Here is a 20131-nt window from a genome sequence, read left to right on the forward strand (position 1 = left end):
TATATTCTTGTACATAGGGGCAGTATTATACTAGTTATATTCTTGCACATAGGGGGCAGTATTATAGTAGTAATATTCTTGTACATGGGTGGCAGTATTATAGTAGTTATATTCTTGTACATGGGGGCAGTATTATAGTAGTTATATTCTTGTACATAGGGGCAGTATTATAGTAGTTATATTCTTGTACATAGGGAGCAGTATTATAGCAGCTCAATTCTTGTACATAGGGGCAGTATTATAGTAGTTATATTCATGTACATAGGGGGCAGTATTACATTTGTTATATTCTTGTACATAGGAGCAGTATTATAGTAGTTATATTCTTGTACATAGGGGCAGTATTATAGTAGTTATATTCTTATACATAGGGGCAGAATTATAATAGTTATATTCTTGTACATGGGTGGCAGTATTATAGTAGTTATATTCTTGCACATAGGGGGCAGTATTATAGTAGTTATATTCTTGTACATAGGAGCAGTATTATAGTAATTATATTCTTGTACATAGGGGCAGTATTATAGTAGTTATATTTTTGTACATAGGAGCAGTATTATAGTAATTATATTCTTGTACATAGGGGCAGTATTATAGTAGTTATATTCTTGTACATAGGAGCAGTATTATAGTAGTTATATTCTTGTACATAGGGGCAGTATTATAGTAGTTATATTCTTGTACATAGGGGGCAGTATTATAGTAGTTATATTCTTGTACATGGGTGGCAGTATTATAGTAGTTATATTTTTGTACATAGGGGCAGTATTATAGTAGTTATATTCTTGTACATAGGAGCAGTATTATAGTAGTTATATTCATGTACATAGGGGACAGTATTATATTTGTTATATTCTTGTACATAGGAGCAGTATTATAGTAGTTATATTCTTGTACATAGGGGCAATATTATAGTAGTTATATTCTTGTACATAGGGGCAGAATTATAATAGTTATATTCTTGTACATGGGTGGCAGTATTATAGTAGTTATATTCTTGCACATAGGGGGCAGTATTATAGTAGTTATATTCTTGTACATAGGAGCAGTATTATAGTAGTTATATTCATGTACATAGGGGGCAGTATTATATATGTTATATTCTTGTACATAGGAGCAGTATTATAGAAGTTATATTCTTGTACATAGGAGCAGTATTATAGTAGTTATATTCTTGTACATAGGAGCAGTATTATAGTATTTATATTCTTGTACATAGGAGCAGTATTATAGTAGTTATATTCATGTACATAGGGGGCAGTATTATATTTGTTATATTCTTGTACATAGGAGCAGTATTATAGTAGTTATATTCTTGTACATAGGGGGCAGTATTATAGTAGTTATATTCTTGTACATAGAAATATTATCATAGTTATATTCTTGTGTATAGGGGGCAGTATTATAGTAGTTATATTCTTGTACATAGGGGCAGTATTATAGTAGTTATATTCTTGTACACAGGAGCAGTATTATAGTAGTTATATTCTTGTACATAGGGGCAGAATTATAATAGTTATATTCTTGTACATGGGTGGCAGTATTATAGTAGTTATATTCTTGCACATAGGGGGCAGTATTATAGTAGTTATATTCTTGTACATAGGAGCAGTATTTTAGTAGTTATATTCATGTACATAGGGGGCAGTATTATATTTGTTATATTCTTGTACATAGGAGCAGTATTATAGTAGTTATATTCTTGTACATAGGAGCAGTATTATAGTAGTTATATTCTTGTACATAGGAGCAGTATTATAGTATTTATATTCTTGTACATAGGAGCAGTATTATAGTAGTTATATTCATGTACATAGGGGGCAGTATTATATTTGTTATATTCTTGTACATAGGAGCAGTATTATAGTAGTTATATTCTTGTACATAGGGGCAGTATTATAGTAGTTATATTCTTGTACATAGGGGTAGTATTATAGTAGTTATATTCTTATACATGGGTGGCAGTATTATAGTACTTATATTCCTGCACATAGGGGGCAGTATTATAGTAGTTATATTCTTGTACATAGGAGCAGTATTATAGTAGTTATATTCTTGTACATAGGAGCAGTATTATAGTAGTTATATTCTTGTACATAGGAGCAGTATTATAGTAGTTATATTCTTGTACATAGGAGCAGTATTATAGTATTTATATTCTTGTACATAGGAGCAGTATTATAGTAGTTATATTCATGTACATAGGGGGCAGTATTATAGTAGTTATATTCTTGTACATAGGAGCAGTATTATAGTAGTTATATTCTTGTACATAGGGGCAGTATTATAGTAGTTATATTGTTGTACATAGGGGTAGTATTATAGTAGTTATATTCTTGTACATGGGTGGCAGTATTATAGTAGTTATATTCTTGCACATAGGGGGCAGTATTATAGTAGTTATATTCTTGTACATAGGAGCAGTATTATAGTAGTTATATTCTTGTACATAGGAGCAGTATTATAGTAGTTATATTCTTGTACATAGGAGCAGTATTATAGTAATTATATTCTTGTACATAGGGGCAGTATTATAGTAGTTATATTCTTGTACATATTAGCAATATTATAGTAGTTATATTCTTGTACATAGGGGCAGTATTATAGTAGTTATATTCTTGTACATAGGGGGCAGTATTATAGTAGTTATATTCTTGTACATGGGTGGCAGTATTATAGTAGTTATATTTTTGTACATAGGGGCAGTATTATAGTGGTTATATTCTTGTACATAGGAGCAGTATTATAGTAGTTATATTCTTGTACATAGGGGCAGTATTATAGTAGTTATATTCTTGTACATAAGGGCAGTATTATAGTAGTTATATTCTTGTACATAAGGGCAGTATTATAGTAGTTATATTCTTTTACATAGGAGCAGTATTATAGTAGTTATATTCTTGTATATAGGGGGCAGTATTATAGTAGTTATATTCTTGTATATAGGGAGCAGTATTATAGTAATTATATTCTTGTACATAGGGGCAGTATTATAGTAGTTATATTCTTGTACATAGGAGCAGTATTATAGTAGTTATATTCTTGTACATAGGGGCAGTATTATAGTAGTTATATTCTTGTACATAGGGGGCAGTATTATAGTAGTTATATTCTTGTACATGGGTGGCAGTATTATAGTAGTTATTTTCTTGTACATAGGGGGCAGTATTATAGTAGTTATATTCTTGTACATAGGGGGCAGTATTATAGTAGTTATATTCTTGTACATAGGGGCAGTATTATAGTAGTTATATTCTTGTACATAGGGGCAGTATTATAGTAGTTATATTCTTGTACATAGGAGCAGTATTATAGTAGTTATATTCTTGTACATAGGCGGCAGTATTATAGTAGTTATATTCTTGTACATAGGAGCAGTGTTATAGTAGTTATATTCTTGTACATAGGAGCAGTATTATAGTAGTTATATTCTTGTACATAGGGGACAGTATTATAGTAGTTATATTCTTGTACATAGGCGGCAGTATTATAGTAGTTATATTCTTGTACATAGGAGCAGTGTTATAGTAGTTATATTCTTGTACATAGGAGCAGTATTATAGTAGTTATATTCTTGTACATAGGGGACAGTATTATAGTAGTTATATTCTTGTACATAGGAGCAGTATTATAGTAGTTATATTCTTGTACATAGGGGGCAGTATTATAGTAGTTATATTCTTGTACATAGGAGCAGTATTATAATAGTTATATTCTTGTATATAGGGGGGCAGTATTATAGTAGTTATATTCTTGTACATGGGTGGCAGTATTATAGTAGCTATATTCTTGTACATAGGAGCTGTATTATAGTAGTTATATTCTTGTACATAGGGGCAGTATTATAGTAGTTATATTCTTGTACACAGGAGCAGTATTATAGTAGTTATATTCTTGTACATAAGGGGCAGTATTATAGTAGTTATATTCTTGTATATAGGGGGGCAGTATTATAGTAGTTATATTCTTGTACATAGGGGCAGTGTTATAGTAGTTATATTCTTGTACATAGGAGGCAGTATTATAGTAGTTATATTCTTGTACATAGTGGGCAGTATTATAGTAGTTATAGTCTTGTACATGGGTGACAGTATTATAGTAGTTATATTCTTGTACATAGGAGCAGTATTATAGTAGTTATAGTCTTGTACATGGGTGACAGTATTATAGTAGTTATATTCTTGTACATAGGAGCAGTATTATAGTAGTTATATTCTTGTACATAGGAGCAGTATTATAGTAGTTATATTCTTGTACATAGGGGCAGTATTTTAGTAGTTATATTCTTGTACATAGGGGCAGTATTATAGTAGTTATATTCTTGTACATATGGGCAGTATTATAGTAGTTATGTTCTTGTACATAGGGGCAGTATTATAGTAGTTATATTCTTGTACATGGGGCAGTATTATAGTAGTTATATTCTTGTACATAGCGGCAGTATTATAGTAGTTATATTCTTGTACAGAGGAGCAGTATTATAGTAGTTATATTCTTGTACATAGGAGCAGTATTATAGTAGTTATATTCTTGTATATAGGGGGCAGTATTATAGTAGTTATATTCTTGTATATAGGGGGCAGTATTATAGTATTATAGAAGTTATATTCTTGTACATAGGGGCAGTATTATAGTAGTTATATTCTTGTACATAAGGGCAGTATTATAGTAGTTATATTCTTGTACATAGGAGCAGTATTATAGTAGTTATGTTCTTGTACATAGGGGCAGTATTATAGTAGTTATATTATTGTAGATGGGGCAGTATTATAGTAGTTATATTCTTGTACATAGGGGCAGTATTATAGTAGTTATATTCTTGTACATAAGGGCAGTATTATAGTAGTTATATTCTTGTACATAGGAGCAGTATTATAGTAGTTATATTCTTGTACATAGGGGCAGTATTATAGTAGTTATATTATTGTAGATGGGGCAGTATTATAGTAGTTATATTCTTGTACATAGGGGCAGTATTATAGTAGTTATATTCTTGTACACAGGAGCAGTATTATAGTAGTTATATTCTTGTATATAGGGGGCAGTATTATAGTAGTTATATTCATGTACATGGGTGGCAGTATTATATTAGTTATATTCTTGTACATAGGAGCAGTATTATAGTAGTTATATTCTTGTACACAGGAGCAGTATTATAGTAGTTATATTCTTGTATATAGGGGGGCAGTATTATAGTAGTTATATTCTTGTACATAGAGGGCAGCATTATAGTAGTTATATTCTTGTACATAGGAGCAGTATTATAGTAGTTATATTCTTGTATATAGGAGCAGTATTATAGTAGTTAGATTCTTGTACATAGGGGCAGTATTATAGTAGTTATATTCTTGTACATAGGGGCAGTATTATAATAGTTATATTCTTGTACATAGGAGCAGTATTATAGTAGTTATATTCTTGTACATAGGGACAGTATTATAGTAGTTATATTCTTGTACATAGGAGCAGTATTATAGTAGTTATATTTTTGTACATAGGGACAGTATTATAGTAGTTATATTCTTGTACATAGAGGGCAGCATTATAGTAGTTATATTCTTGTACATAGGGACAGTATTATAGTAGTTATAATCTTGTACATAGGGAGCAGTATTATAGTAGTTATATTCTTGTACATAGGGGCAGTATTATAGTAGTTATATTCTTGTACATAGGAGCAGTATTATAGTAGTTATATTCTTGTACATAGGGACAGTATTATAGTAGTTATATTCTTGTACATAGAGGGCAGCATTATAGTAGTTATATTCTTGTACATAGGAGCAGTATTATAGTAGTTATATTCTTGTATATAGGAGCAGTATTATAGTAGTTAGATTCTTGTACATAGGGGCAGTATTATAGTAGTTATATTCTTGTACATAAGGGCAGTAATATAGTAGTTATATTCTTGTACATAGGAGCAGTATTATAGTAGTTATATTCTTGTACATAGGTTCAGTATTATAGTAGTTATATTCTTTTACATAGGGGAAGTATTATAGTAGTTATATTCTTGTAGATGGGGCAGTATTATAGTAGTTATATTCTTGTACATAGGGGCAGTATTATAGTAGTTATATTCTTGTACACAGGAGCAGTATTATAGTAGTTATATTCTTGTATCTAGGGGGGCAGTATTGTAGTAGTTATATTCTTGTACATGGGTGGCAGTATTATAGTAGTTATATTCTTGTACATAGGAGCAGTATTATAGTAGTTATATTCTTGTACACAGGAGCAGTATTATAGTAGTTATATTCTTGTATATAGGGGGCAGTATTATAGTAGTTATATTCTTGTACATAGAGGGCAGCATTATAGTAGTTATATTCTTGTACATAGGAGCAGTATTATAGTAGTTATATTCTTGTACATAGGGGCAGTATTATAGTAGTTATATTCTTGTACATAGGGGCAGTATTATAGTAGTTATATTCTTGTACATAGGGAGCATTATTATAGTAGTTATATTCTTGTCCACAGGAGCAGTATTACAGTAGTTATATTCTTGTACATAGGAGCAGTGTTATAGTAGTTATATTCTTTACATAGGTGCAGTATTATAGTAGTTATATTCTTGTATATAGGGGGGCAGTGTTATAGTAATTATATTCTTGTACATAGGGGGCAGTATTATAGTAGTTATATTCTTGTACATAGGGGCAGTATTATACTAGTTATATTCTTGCACATAGGGGGCAGTATTATAGTAGTTATATTCTTGTACATGGGTGGCAGTATTATAGTAGTTATATTCTTGTACATGGGGGCAGTATTATAATAGTTATATTCTTGTACATACGGGGCAGTATTATAGTAGTTATATTCTTGTACATAGGGAGCAGTATTATAGCAGCTCAATTCTTGTACATAGGGGCAGTATTATAGTAGTTATATTCATGTACATAGGGGGCAGTATTATATTTGTTATATTCTTGTACATAGGAGCAGTATTATAGTAGTTATATTCTTGTACATAGGGGCAGTATTATAGTAGTTATATTCTTGTACATAGGGGCAGAATTATAATAGTTATATTCTTGTAAATGGGTGGCAGTATTATAGTAGTTATATTCTTGCACATAGGGGCAGTATTATAGTAGTTATATTCTTGTACATAATGGGCAGTATTATAGTAGTTATATTCTTGTACATAGGGGCAGTATTATAGTAGTTATATTCTTGTACCTAGGAGCAGTATTATAGTAGTTAAATTCTTGTACATAGGGGCAGTATTATAGTAGTTACATTCTTGTACATAGGAGCAGTATTATAGGAGTTATATTCTTGTATATAGGGAGCAGTATTATAGTAGTTATATTCTTGTACATAGGAGCAGTATTATAGGAGTTATATTCTTGTACATAGGGAGCAGTATTATAGTAGTTATATTGTCGTACATAGGGAGCAGTATTATAGTAGTTATATTTTTGTACATAGGGGGCAGTATTATAGTAGTTATATTCTTGTACATAGGGGGCAGTGTTATTGTAGTTATATTTTTGTACATAGGGGGCAGTATTATAGTAGTTATATTTTTGTACATAGGGGGCAGTATTATAGTAGTTATATTCTCGTATATAGGAGCAGTATTATAGTAGTTATATTGTTGTACATAGGGGGCAGTATTATAGTAGTTATATTCTTGTACATAGGGGCAGTATTATAGTAGTTATATTCTTTTACATAGGGGCAGTATTATAGTAGTTATATTCTTGTACATAGGAGCAGTATTATAGTAGTTATATTTTCTACATAGGAGAAGTATTATAGTAGTTATATTTTTGTACATAGGGAGCAGTATTATAGTAGTTATATTTTTGTACATAGGGGCAGTATTATAGTAGTTATATTCTTGTACATATGGTGCAGTGTTATTGTAGTAATATTTGTGTACATAGGGGCAGTATTATAGTAGTTATATTTTTGTACATAGGGGGCAGTATTATAGTAGTTATATTTTTGTACATAGGGAGCAGTATTATAGTAGTTATATTCTTGTATATGGTGGCAGTATTATAGTAGTTTTATTCTTGTACACAGGAGCAGTATTATAGTAGTTATATTCTTGTACTTAGGGGCAGTATTATAATAGTTATATTCTTGTACATAGGACCAGTATTATAGTAGTTATATTCTTGTACAAAGGAGCAGTATTATAGTAGTTATATTCTTGTAGATAGGGGGCAGTAAGATAGTAGTTATATTCTTGTACATGGGGGGCAGTATTATAGTAGTTATATTCTTGTACATAGAGAGCAGCATTATAGTAGTTATATTCTTGTACATAGTGGGCAGTATTATAGTAGTTATATTCTTGTACATAGGGGCAGTATTATAGTAGTTATATTCTTGTACATAGGAGCAGTATTATAGTAGTTAAATTCTTGTACATAGGGGCAGTATTATAGTAGTTACATTCTTGTACATAGGAGCAGTATTATAGGAGTTATATTCTTGTATATAGGGAGCAGTATTATAGTAGTTATATTCTTGTACATAGGAGCAGTATTATAGAAGTTATATTCTTGTACATAGGGAGCAGTATTATAGTAGTTATATTGTCGTACATAGGGAGCAGTATTATAGTAGTTATATTTTTGTACATAGGAGCAGTATTATAGTAGTTATATTCTTGTACATAGGGGGCAGTGTTATTGTAGTTATATTTTTGTACATAGGGGGTAGTATTATAGTAGTTATATTTTTGTACATAGGGGCAGTATTATAGTAGTTATATTCTCGTATATAGGAGCAGTATTATAGTAGTTATATTCTTGTACATAGGGGGCAGTATTATAATAGTTATATTCATGTACATAGGGAGCAGTATTATAGTAGTTATATTCTTGTACATAGGGTGCAGTATTATAGTAGTTATATTCTTGTATATAGGAGCAGTATTATAGTAGTTATATTCTTGTACATAGGGGGCAGTATTATAGTAGTTATATTCATGTACATAGGGAGCAGTATTATAGTAGTTATATTCTTGTACATAGGGAGCAGTATTATAGTAGTTATATTATTGTACATAGGAGCAGTATTATAGTAGTTATATTCTTGTACATAGGGGGCAGTATTATAGTAGTTATATTCTTGTACATAGGGGGCAGTATTATAGTAGTTATATTCCTGTACATAGGAGCAGTATTATAGTAGTTATATTCTTGTACATAGGGGGCAGTTTTATTGTAGGTATATTTTTGTACATAGGGGGCAGTATTATAGTAGTAATATTCTTGTACATAGAGGGCAGTTTTATTGTAGTTATATTTTTGTACATAGGGGGCAGTATTATAGTAGTTATATTCTTGTACATAGGGGGCAGTATTATAGTAGTTATATTCTTGTACATAGGGGGCAGTATTATAGTAGTTATATTCTTGTACATAGGGGGCAGTATTATAGTAGTTATATTCTTGTACATAGGGGGCAGTTTTATTGTAGTTATATTTTTGTACATAGGGGGCAGTATTATAGTAGTAATATTCTTGTACATAGAGGGCAGTTTTATTGTAGTTATATTTTTGTACATAGGGGGCAGTATTATAGTAGTTATATTCTTGTACATAGGGGGCAGTATTATAGTAGTTATATTCTTGTACATAGGGGGCAGTATTATAGTAGTTATATTCTTGTACATAGGAGCAGTATTATAGTAGTTATATTCTTGTACATAGGGAGCAGTATTATAGTAGTTATATTCTTGTACATAGGGAGCAGTATTATAGTAGTTATATTCTTGTACATAGGGGTCAGTATTATAGTAGTTATCATTGATAATTCTGTTCTCTTTTTTGACAGAAGGGACTTTGCAGTACAATCTATCATTTCGCCTGTAGTTTGGGGGTATCTGAGGAGGGTTCTTCCGTGTTTGGTGAATAATGTACAGGTGAACTGACATTAGCACACAGTTCACATTCACATACTGTCTGAGGGGGATGTATTTTATCCTACATTTCTTCTTATTCTTAGCTGTTCACAATGGAGCAGTTCTATTCTATTGCAGTGAATGACATGGGACAATTAACATGTGGGGGCTTCGTGCTGCGTTCTCATCCAGCCTCATAATTGCCCCTTATATAAAAGCTGCATCAATGGAAACTCCTAACTTGTCCTGAGATTTCTCACAATTACGTGATATTCACCCGACCACCGAGCTCGGATGCGGAGGCCTCTGCACACAGTCGCTGCCTTTTACAAGAATCGTCTGTATTTAACCCTTGTGCTTCCTGGATTTTAAGGACGTGAATTATATTAAAATCAAAATCCTGGGAACCCATCATTATCAGACCTGGGGGGCTACATCATCTCTAGAACTGTATATGATCACCCTATATATATACTGGAGGGCAGCCACTTACACCCCCTCCCCCAAATAGGAAAATACCCCGAGTGTCAGTGTCATTATCATGTTCCCCGAGTGTCATTATCCTGTACCCCGAGTGTCATTATCCTGTGCCCCGAGTGTCAGCGTCATTATCCTGTACCCCGAGTGTCAGTGTCATTATCCTGTACCCCGAGTGTCAGTGTCATTTTCCTGTTCCCCAAGTGTCAGCATCATTATCCTGTACCCCGAGTGTCATTATTCCGTACCCGAGTGTCAGTGTCATTATCCTGCACCCCGAGTGTCATTATCCTGTACCCCGAGTGTCATTATCCTGCACCCCGAGTGTCAGTGTCCTTATCCTGTACCCCGACTGTCATTATCCTGTATCCCCGAGTGTCAGCGTCATTATCCTGTACCCCGAGTGTCAGCGTCATTATCCTGTACCCCGAGTGTCAGCATCATTATCCTGTATCCCGAGTGTCATTATCCTGTACCCCGAGTGTCAGCGTCATTTGTCTGTACCCCGAGTGTCAGTGTCATTATCCTGTATCCCGAGTGTCATTATCCTGTACCCCGAGTGTCAGTGTCATTATCCTGTACCCCGAGTGTCAGTGTCATTATCCTGTATCCCGAGTGTCAGTGTCATTTGTCTGTACTCCGAGTGTCAGTGTCATAATCCTGTACCCCGAGTGTCATTATCCTGTACCCCGAGTGTCAGTGTCATTATCCTGTACCCCGAGTGTCAGTGTCATTTTCCTGTTCCCCAAGTGTCAGCATCACTATCCTGTACCCCAAGTGTCATTATTCCGTACCCGAGTGTCAGTGTCATTATCCTGCACCCCGAGTGTCATTATCCTGTATCCCGAGTATCAGTGTCATTTGTCTGTACTCCGAGTGTCAGTGTCATTATCCTGTACCCCGAGTGTCAGTGTCATTATCCCCTGTACCCCGAGTGTCAGGGTCATTATCCTGTACCCCGAGTGTCGGCGTCATTATCCTGTATCCCGAGTATCAGTGTCATTTGTCTGTACTCCGAGTGTCAGTGTCATAATCCTGTACCCCGAGTGTCATTATCCTGTACCCCGAGTGTCAGTGTCATTACCCTGTATCCCGAGTGTTAGTGTCATTATCCTGTATCCCGAGTGTCAGTGTCATTTGTCTGTACTCCGAGTGTCAGTGTCATTATCCTGTACCCCGAGTGTCAGTGTCATTATCCCCTGTACCCCGAGTGTCAGGGTCATTATCCTGTACCCTGAGTGTCTGTGTCATTATCCTGTTCCCTGAGTGTCAGTGTCATTATCCTGTATCCCGAGTGTCAGTGTCATTTGTCTGTACTCCGAGTGTCAGTGTCATAATCCTGTACCCCGAGTGTCATTATCCTGTACCCCGAGTGTCAGTGTCATTACCCTGTATCCCGAGTGTCAGTGTCATTATCCTGTATCCCGAGTGTCAGTGTCATTTGTCTGTACTCCGAGTGTCAGTGTCATAATCCTGTACCCCGAGTGTCATTATCCTGTACCCCGAGTGTCAGTGTCATTACCCTGTATCCCGAGTGTCAGTGTCATTATCCTGTATCCCGAGTGTCAGTGTCATTTGTCTGTACTCCGAGTGTCAGTGTCATTATCCTGTACCCCGAGTGTCAGTGTCATTATCCTGTACCCCGAGTGTCAGGGTCATTATCCTGTACCCCGAGTGTCGGCGTCATTATCCTGTATCCCGAGTATCAGTGTCATTTGTCTGTACTCCGAGTGTCAGTGTCATAATCCTGTACCCCGAGTGTCATTATCCTGTACCCCGAGTGTCAGTGTCATTACCCTGTATCCCGAGTGTTAGTGTCATTATCCTGTATCCCGAGTGTCAGTGTCATTTGTCTGTACTCCGAGTGTCAGTGTCATTATCCTGTACCCCGAGTGTCAGTGTCATTATCCCCTGTACCCCGAGTGTCAGGGTCATTATCCTGTACCCTGAGTGTCTGTGTCATTATCCTGTTCCCTGAGTGTCAGTGTCATTATCCTGTATCCCGAGTGTCAGTGTCATTTGTCTGTACTCCGAGTGTCAGTGTCATAATCCTGTACCCCGAGTGTCATTATCCTGTACCCCGAGTGTCAGTGTCATTACCCTGTATCCCGAGTGTCAGTGTCATTATCCTGTATCCCGAGTGTCAGTGTCATTTGTCTGTACTCCGAGTGTCAGTGTCATAATCCTGTACCCCGAGTGTCATTATCCTGTACCCCGAGTGTCAGTGTCATTACCCTGTATCCCGAGTGTCAGTGTCATTATCCTGTATCCCGAGTGTCAGTGTCATTTGTCTGTACTCCGAGTGTCAGTGTCATTATCCTGTACCCCGAGTGTCAGTGTCATAATCCTGTACCCCGAGTGTCATTATCCTGTACCCCGAGTGTCAGTGTCATTATCCTGTACTCCGAGTGTCAGTGTCATTATCCTGTATCCCGAGTGTCAGTGTCATTTGTCTGTACTCCGAGTGTCAGTGTCATTATCCTGTACCCCGAGTGTCATTATCCTGTACCCCGAGTGTCACTGTCATTATCCTGTACCCCGAGTGTCAGCGTCATTATCCTGTACCCCGAGTGTCAGTGTCATTATCCTGTACCCCGAGAGTCAGCGTCATTATCCTGTACCCCGAGTGTCAGTGTCATTATCCTGTACCCCGAGTGTCAGTGTCATTATCCTGTACCCCGAGTGTCAGCGTCATTAGCCTGTACCCCCAGTGTCAGTGTCATAATCCTGTACCCCGAGTGTCAGTGTCATTATCCTGTACCCCGAGTGTCAGTGTCATTATCCTGTACCCCGAGTGTCATTATCCCGTACCCCGAGTGTCAGTGTCATTATTCTGTACCCCGAGTGTCAGTGTCATTATCCTGTACCCCGAGTGTCATTATCCCGTACCCCGAGTGTCAGTGTCATTATCCTGTACCCCGAGGGTCATTATCCTGTACCCCGAGTGTCAGTGTCATTATCCTGTACCCCGAGTGTCATTATCCCGTACCCCGAGTGTCAGTGTCATTATCCTGCACCCCGAGTGTCAGTGTCATTATCCTGTACCCCGAGTGTCAGTGTCATTATCCTGTACCCCGAGTGTCATTATCCCGTACCCCGAGTGTCAGTGTCATTATCCTGCACCCCGAGTGTCAGTGTCATTATCCTGTACCCCGAGTTTTAGTGTCATTATTCTCTACCCCGAGTGTCAGTGTCATTATCCTGTACCCCGAGGGTCAGTGTCATTCTCCTGTACCCCGAGTGTCATTATCCCGTACCCTGAGTGTCAGTGTCATTATCCTGTACCCCGAGTGTCATTATCCCGTACCCCGAGTGTCAGTGTCATTATCCTGTACTCCGAGTGTCAGTGTCATTATCCTGTATCCCGAGTGTCAGTGTCATTTGTCTGTACTCCGAGTGTCAGTGTCATTATCCTGTACCCCGAGTGTCATTATCCTGTACCCCGAGAGTCAGCGTCATTATCCTGTACCCCGAGTGTCAGCGTCATTATCCTGTACCCCGAGTGTCAGTGTCATTATCCTGTACCCCGAGAGTCAGCGTCATTATCCTGTACCCCGAGTGTCAGCGTCATTATCCTGTACCCCGAGTGTCAGTGTCATTATCCTGTACCCCGAGTGTCAGCGTCATTAGCCTGTACCCCCAGTGTCAGTGTCATAATCCTGTACCCCGAGTGTCAGTGTCATTATCCTGTACCCCGAGTGTCAGTGTCATTATCCTGTACCCCGAGTGTCATTATCCCGTACCCCGAGTGTCAGTGTCATTATTCTGTACCCCGAGTGTCAGTGTCATTATCCTGTACCCCGAGTGTCATTATCCCATACCCCGAGTGTCAGTGTCATTATCCTGTACCCCGAGTGTCATTATCCCGTACCCCGAGTGTCAGTGTCATTATCCTGCACCCCGAGTGTCAGTGTCATTATCCTGTACCCCGAGTGTCAGTGTCATTATCCTGTACCCCCAGTGTCAGCGTCATTAGCCTGTACCCCCAGTGTCAGTGTCATAATCCTGTACCCCGAGTGTCAGTGTCATTATCCTGTACCCCGAGTGTCAGTGTCATTATCCTGTACCCCGAGTGTCATTATCCCGTACCCCGAGTGTCAGTGTCATTATTCTGTACCCCGAGTGTCAGTGTCATTATCCTGTACCCCGAGTGTCATTATCCCGTACCCCGAGTGTCAGTGTCATTATCCTGTACCCCGAGTGTCATTATCCCGTACCCCGAGTGTCAGTGTCATTATCCTGCACCCCGAGTGTCAGTGTCATTATCCTGTACCCCGAGTGTCAGTGTCATTATCCTGTACCCCGAGTGTCAGCGTCATTAGCCTGTACCCCCAGTGTCAGTGTCATAATCCTGTACCCCGAGTGTCAGTGTCATTATCCTGTACCCCGAGTGTCAGTGTCATTATCCTGTACCCCGAGTGTCATTATCCCATACCCCGAGTGTCAGTGTCATTATTCTGTACCCCGAGTGTCAGTGTCATTATCCTGTACCCCGAGTGTCATTATCCCGTACCCCGAGTGTCAGTGTCATTATCCTGTACCCCGAGTGTCATTATCCCGTACCCCGAGTGTCAGTGTCATTATCCTGCACCCCGAGTGTCAGTGTCATTATTCTGTACCCCGAGTGTCAGTGTCATTATCCTGTACCCCGAGTGTCATTATCCTGTACCCCGAGTGTCAGTGTCATTATCCTGTACCCCGAGTGTCATTATCCCGTACCCCGAGTGTCAGTGTCATTATCCTGCACCCCAAGTGTCAGCGTCATTATCCTGTACCCCGAGTGTCAGTGTCATTATCCTGTACCCCGAGTGTCAGTGTCATTATCCTGTACCCCGAGTGTCATTATCCCGTACCCTGAGTGTCAGTGTCATTATCCTGCACCCCGAGTGTCAGTGTCATTATCCTGTACCCCGAGTGTCAGTGTCATTATCCTGTACCCCGAGTGTCAGTGTCATTATCCTGCACCCCGAGTGTCAGTGTCATTATCCTGTACCCCGAGTGTCAGTGTCATTATCCTGCACCCCGAGTGTCAGTGTCATTATCCTGTACCCCGAGTTTTAGTGTCATTATTCTCTACCCCGAGTGTCAGTGTCATTATCCTGTACCCCGAGTTTTAGTGTCATTATTCTCTACCCCGAGTGTCAGTGTCATTATCCTGTACCCCGAGTGTCAGTGTCATTATCCTGCACCCCGAGTGTCAGTGTCATTATCCTGTACCCCGAGTTTTAGTGTCATTATTCTCTACCCCGAGTGTCAGTGTCATTATTCTGTACCCCGAGTGTCAGTGTCATTATCCTGTACCCCGAGTGTCATTATCCCGTACCCCGAGTGTCAGTGTCATTATCCTGTACCCCGAGTGTCATTATCCCGTACCCCGAGTGTCAGCGTCATTATCCTGTACCCCGAGTGTCAGTGTCATTATCCTGTACCCCGAGTGTCAGTGTCATTATCCTGTACCCCGAGTGTCATTATCCCGTACCCCGAGTGTCAGTGTCATTATCCTGCACCCCGAGTGTCAGTGTCATTATCCTGTACCCCGAGTGTCAGTGTCATTATCCTGTACCCCGAGTGTCAGTGTCATTATCCTGCACCCCGAGTGTCAGTGTCATTATCCTGTACCCCGAGTTTTAGTGTCATTATTCTCTACCCCGAGTGTCAGTGTCATTATCCTGTACCCCGAGTGTCAGTGTCATTATCCTGCACCCCGAGTGTCAGTGTCAGTATCCTGTACCCCGAGTGTCAGTGTCATTATCCTGCACCCCGAGTGTCAGTGTCATTATCCTGTACCCCGAGTTTTAGTGTCATTATTCTCTATCCCGAGTGTCAGTGTCATTATTCTCTACCCCGAGTGTCAGTGTCATTATTCTCTACCCCGAGTGTCAGTGTCATTATCCTGTACCCCGAGTGTCAGTGTCATTATCCTGCACCCCGAGTGTCAGTGTCATTATCCTGTACCCCGAGTTTTAGTGTCATTATTCTCTACCCCGAGTGTCAGTGTCATTATCCTGTACCCCGAGTGTCAGTGTCATTATCCTGCACCCCGAGTGTCAGTGTCATTATCCTGTACCCCGAGTTTTAGTGTCATTATTCTCTACCCCGAGTGTCAGTGTCATTATTCTGTACCCCGAGTGTCAGTGTCATTATCCTGTACCCCGAGTGTCATTATCCCGTACCCCGAGTGTCAGTGTCATTATCCTGTACCCCGAGTGTCATTATCCCGTACCCCGAGTGTCAGCGTCATTATCCTGTACCCCGAGTGTCAGTGTCATTATCCTGTACCCCGAGTGTCAGTGTCATTATCCTGTACCCCGAGTGTCATTATCCCGTACCCCGAGTGTCAGTGTCATTATCCTGCACCCCGAGTGTCAGTGTCATTATCCTGTACCCCGAGTGTCAGTGTCATTATCCTGTACCCCGAGTGTCAGTGTCATTATCCTGCACCCCGAGTGTCAGTGTCATTATCCTGTACCCCGAGTTTTAGTGTCATTATTCTCTACCCCGAGTGTCAGTGTCATTATCCTGTACCCCGAGTGTCAGTGTCATTATCCTGCACCCCGAGTGTCAGTGTCAGTATCCTGTACCCCGAGTGTCAGTGTCATTATCCTGCACCCCGAGTGTCAGTGTCATTATCCTGTACCCCGAGTTTTAGTGTCATTATTCTCTACCCCGAGTGTCAGTGTCATTATTCTCTACCCCGAGTGTCAGTGTCATTATTCTCTACCCCGAGTGTCAGTGTCATTATCCTGTACCCCGAGTGTCAGTGTCATTATCCTGCACCCCGAGTGTCAGTGTCATTATCCTGTACCCCGAGTTTTAGTGTCATTATTCTCTACCCCGAGTGTCAGTGTCATTATCCTGCACCCCGAGTGTCAGTGTCATTATCCTGTACCCCGAGTGTCAGTGTCATTATCCTGTATGAGAAGTGAGTATATTTCTATATACTGTGTATATATATAGCAGAAGGGGGTGTAGAGCAGGTATATACCTGTGTTTACTTATAGGTATATATCTATTTAGGTATATATATATATACAGAGCTCCGTGGTATACGGGGTCCCCTACGTCCAGCCTCTATAGACCACCCATATAATATCCCGTTGCAGGCGTCCTCTATCCCCCCATGACCGGAGTATACGGGGGTCCGCTGCTGTACCCTCCTGTCTAGACGGCCCCCAATACCCAGCGGCTCTGTATTCTCCATTCTGCTCCGTGTATTAAGGGACAAGTACAAGCAGAAGACGTGGAATATTAAAGGGACGGAGCACAGACAGAGGATCGGCCGATGGCCTCGTCTTATGGAACAAAGAGCGGCCGCATCGTTCAGCAATGCAATCAGACGATTAATAAGCGGAGACAAAGGAGGATGCGGGCCCGCACCGGCCGCGCACGCCTCTCCAGCTGCAGGTAGCATTGCCGGCGACCGGCACCACACCGCTGGATTCTTAAACATGAGGCAGGAGGCATGCTGGGAATCTAGATGAGACGCTATGAGGTCAGGCTGCAATGTACTGAGCTGCTTTTGATACGCCCCGGGGTACTCTGCGCTGCTCTCAAAGGAAGAAAGGTTTAAAAAAAAAAAGAAAGAAAGGAGGAAAAGGAAATATATTCACTGATCATTGTCTGCACGATCCTGCCATCGTCAGCCTAAATTATTCAGCCTCGCTCTGTCCCTTTAATTGTATGAAAGAGGGAGGAGCTCCGACAAGTACCATGCAAATGAATGCAAGTATTAATCCTCTGCAAAGTGCACAGGAGGTTAGGGTGCAGCAGAGCCCTGCGCCCCCTGTGCTGGCAGCCCACCCGGCTGGCACATACCGGGGGGCCGCCAGAGGTGAGGAGGGGTCCTCCTTGATACCTTTTAATGGCTGACTGAAATAGATTGTGTCCTGGAGCCTATGACAGATGCAGAAAGCACAACTCCCAGCTCCCGAGAGCCCAACCCGTGGATATCACAAGCAAAACATCACAAGTTAGGGTCTCAGGGAATGCGAGGGGTGCAGAGAGGAACAAGACAGTAAATCACCCCCCCCCCTGGGCTGCAGCAATGCAGGGGTTAAGGATGGAGCCACTCAGAGATGCTGAAGAACTAGACATGGGGTGCAGCCCCCGCATTCACCAGTGTGGGGGGATGGGAGGACCAAATGGTGGTCCGGCTCGCCCCCGAGAAGGTCCAGTCTGGAGCCTCAGCCCCATTCATTGTCATCGCTGCTTGCGGGTGTGAAGAAAATGGCAGTGGGTCCAGAGCCGCTGACATCCATGGCCTGGACACTGGGCCGCACGCCTCCTTGGCTGCTCGTCAAGGGGAATGATCAGAGCATCTGTATCCACTAAACTCAAAAGAAGAAATAGGGGGGAGGGTGAAAGCTCGCATCCCACCCTCCATGTACAGGCACCTCCATCCTTAGTGCCCGGCGGTGGGTGCATGCCCACCACCTCTCCTGGCCCCTTACACATAGGGAGGTAGCTCTTCTTTCATGCTGTCTCGGGGGGCCCCTGTGTGGGGCGTCTTCCTACCTGGAACTATAAGGGGCAAAAGTGGAAAACAAGAGGGAAACTAGATAATAAAGGCAGCGGCGGCGGCAGAAAAGTCATTTGTGTGGACAGGTTACAGCGAGGTGCGCATGGGGACAGTACGGTATCATACGGCATCATAGGGTGCCGTGTGTGCGGCTCCTCCGGGGCCGGTGCCACCGTCTCGCAGTTCCTCCGGGGCCGGTGCCACCGTCTCGCAGTTCCTCCGGGGCCGGTGCCACCGTCTCTCGGGGAATTGGAAAGTCTCAGTAGGAGAAACAAAATAATAATCTTGTAGATATGATACCTTTTAATATTCAATAAATGGTAACAGTCGGCGAGACCTGCCCGGGTGGTTTTCCCTGTCCGCAGCCCCTTCCTTACCTTGAGCATCCCCCTCTTGTTCCATCCATGGCACCTGAGCGCTCCCCACTATTCTCCGCGCCCCGGCTTTATGTGGGTCCCCCTTATTCTGGCTCCTGTAGACATTAGCACCAGTCCCTTGCCTTGCAGAAAGAACATTTAATCTTCAATGCCTCCCTTATGCTCCAGCAGAAAGAGGTAGAGAGGGTGGTGGGGGGGGGGGGGAGAGGCGACGAAAAATAAGGGGGCTGCCGAAGGACAGCGAAATAAAGCACAAATCAACGACAAGTTGAAATTTCGCAGCCTGCACTGCCCCCTCTTCTGCTCCTGGAAGGCTCCAGGCTCTGGTTACACTGCATCTATTGCCAGTCAGATTCCAGGCATGCCTCCTGATCTCCAATGATCCTGCGCCTCTTCCTGAGACCCCAGCTGCACCCCCTTCTCCATTGTCATTTATCAATTTCTTTTTCTTTTGCAAATGCTGTAGGGATGTGATTGCAGGGTGCAGGGGGCTCAGCAGGCTCCATATCAATGGTGCAATTCATGGCCATGGCTGCGGAGACCAGGTGGTCAGATACAAGTGTAATTAAAAATACTTGCAGAGCAGACACCGATCAGGTGTCCAGAACCAGGGGCTGTTATATAAAGAAACGGAACACCGAGTCCCTCGTCTCGTGGTGAGACGCCGCCACCGCCGCCAATCTCACTCTTTCCACCGATAGTTCATAACACAAGCTCAGAGGTTTACCCAATATGAAGCCCCCGACGACCCTAGGACTCCGCTTATTCCACTGCTATGGGCATTTGGTTGGCACAGTGCAGTCATCTCTTCCGCTAGGGGGCGCTTTAGTTTGGGATGTGAAGGGACCCATTCACCATCATGTCTATGAATTGCCAACCTGA

The 20131-nt window shown here is 40.8% G+C and overlaps 1 long non-coding RNA gene across 1 annotated transcript in view; it reads right to left on the reverse strand.

Moving 5' to 3' along the window:
• Positions 1 to 19434, reverse strand: part of LOC141171842 (uncharacterized) — a 168167-nt gene extending 148733 nt beyond the window's left edge. The window contains exon 1 of the long non-coding RNA XR_012252381.1: positions 19250 to 19434. This is a non-coding gene — a long non-coding RNA (uncharacterized lncRNA). The remainder of the gene's footprint in view (positions 1 to 19249) is intronic.
• Positions 19435 to 20131: the final 697 nt, after the last annotated feature.

The sequence above is a fragment of the Phyllobates terribilis genome, unplaced genomic scaffold (genome assembly GCF_046119375.1).
Source record: "Phyllobates terribilis strain yellow unplaced genomic scaffold, ASM4611937v1 Scaffold_12__6_contigs__length_324123572, whole genome shotgun sequence".
NCBI lineage: Eukaryota > Metazoa > Chordata > Amphibia > Anura > Dendrobatidae > Phyllobates > Phyllobates terribilis.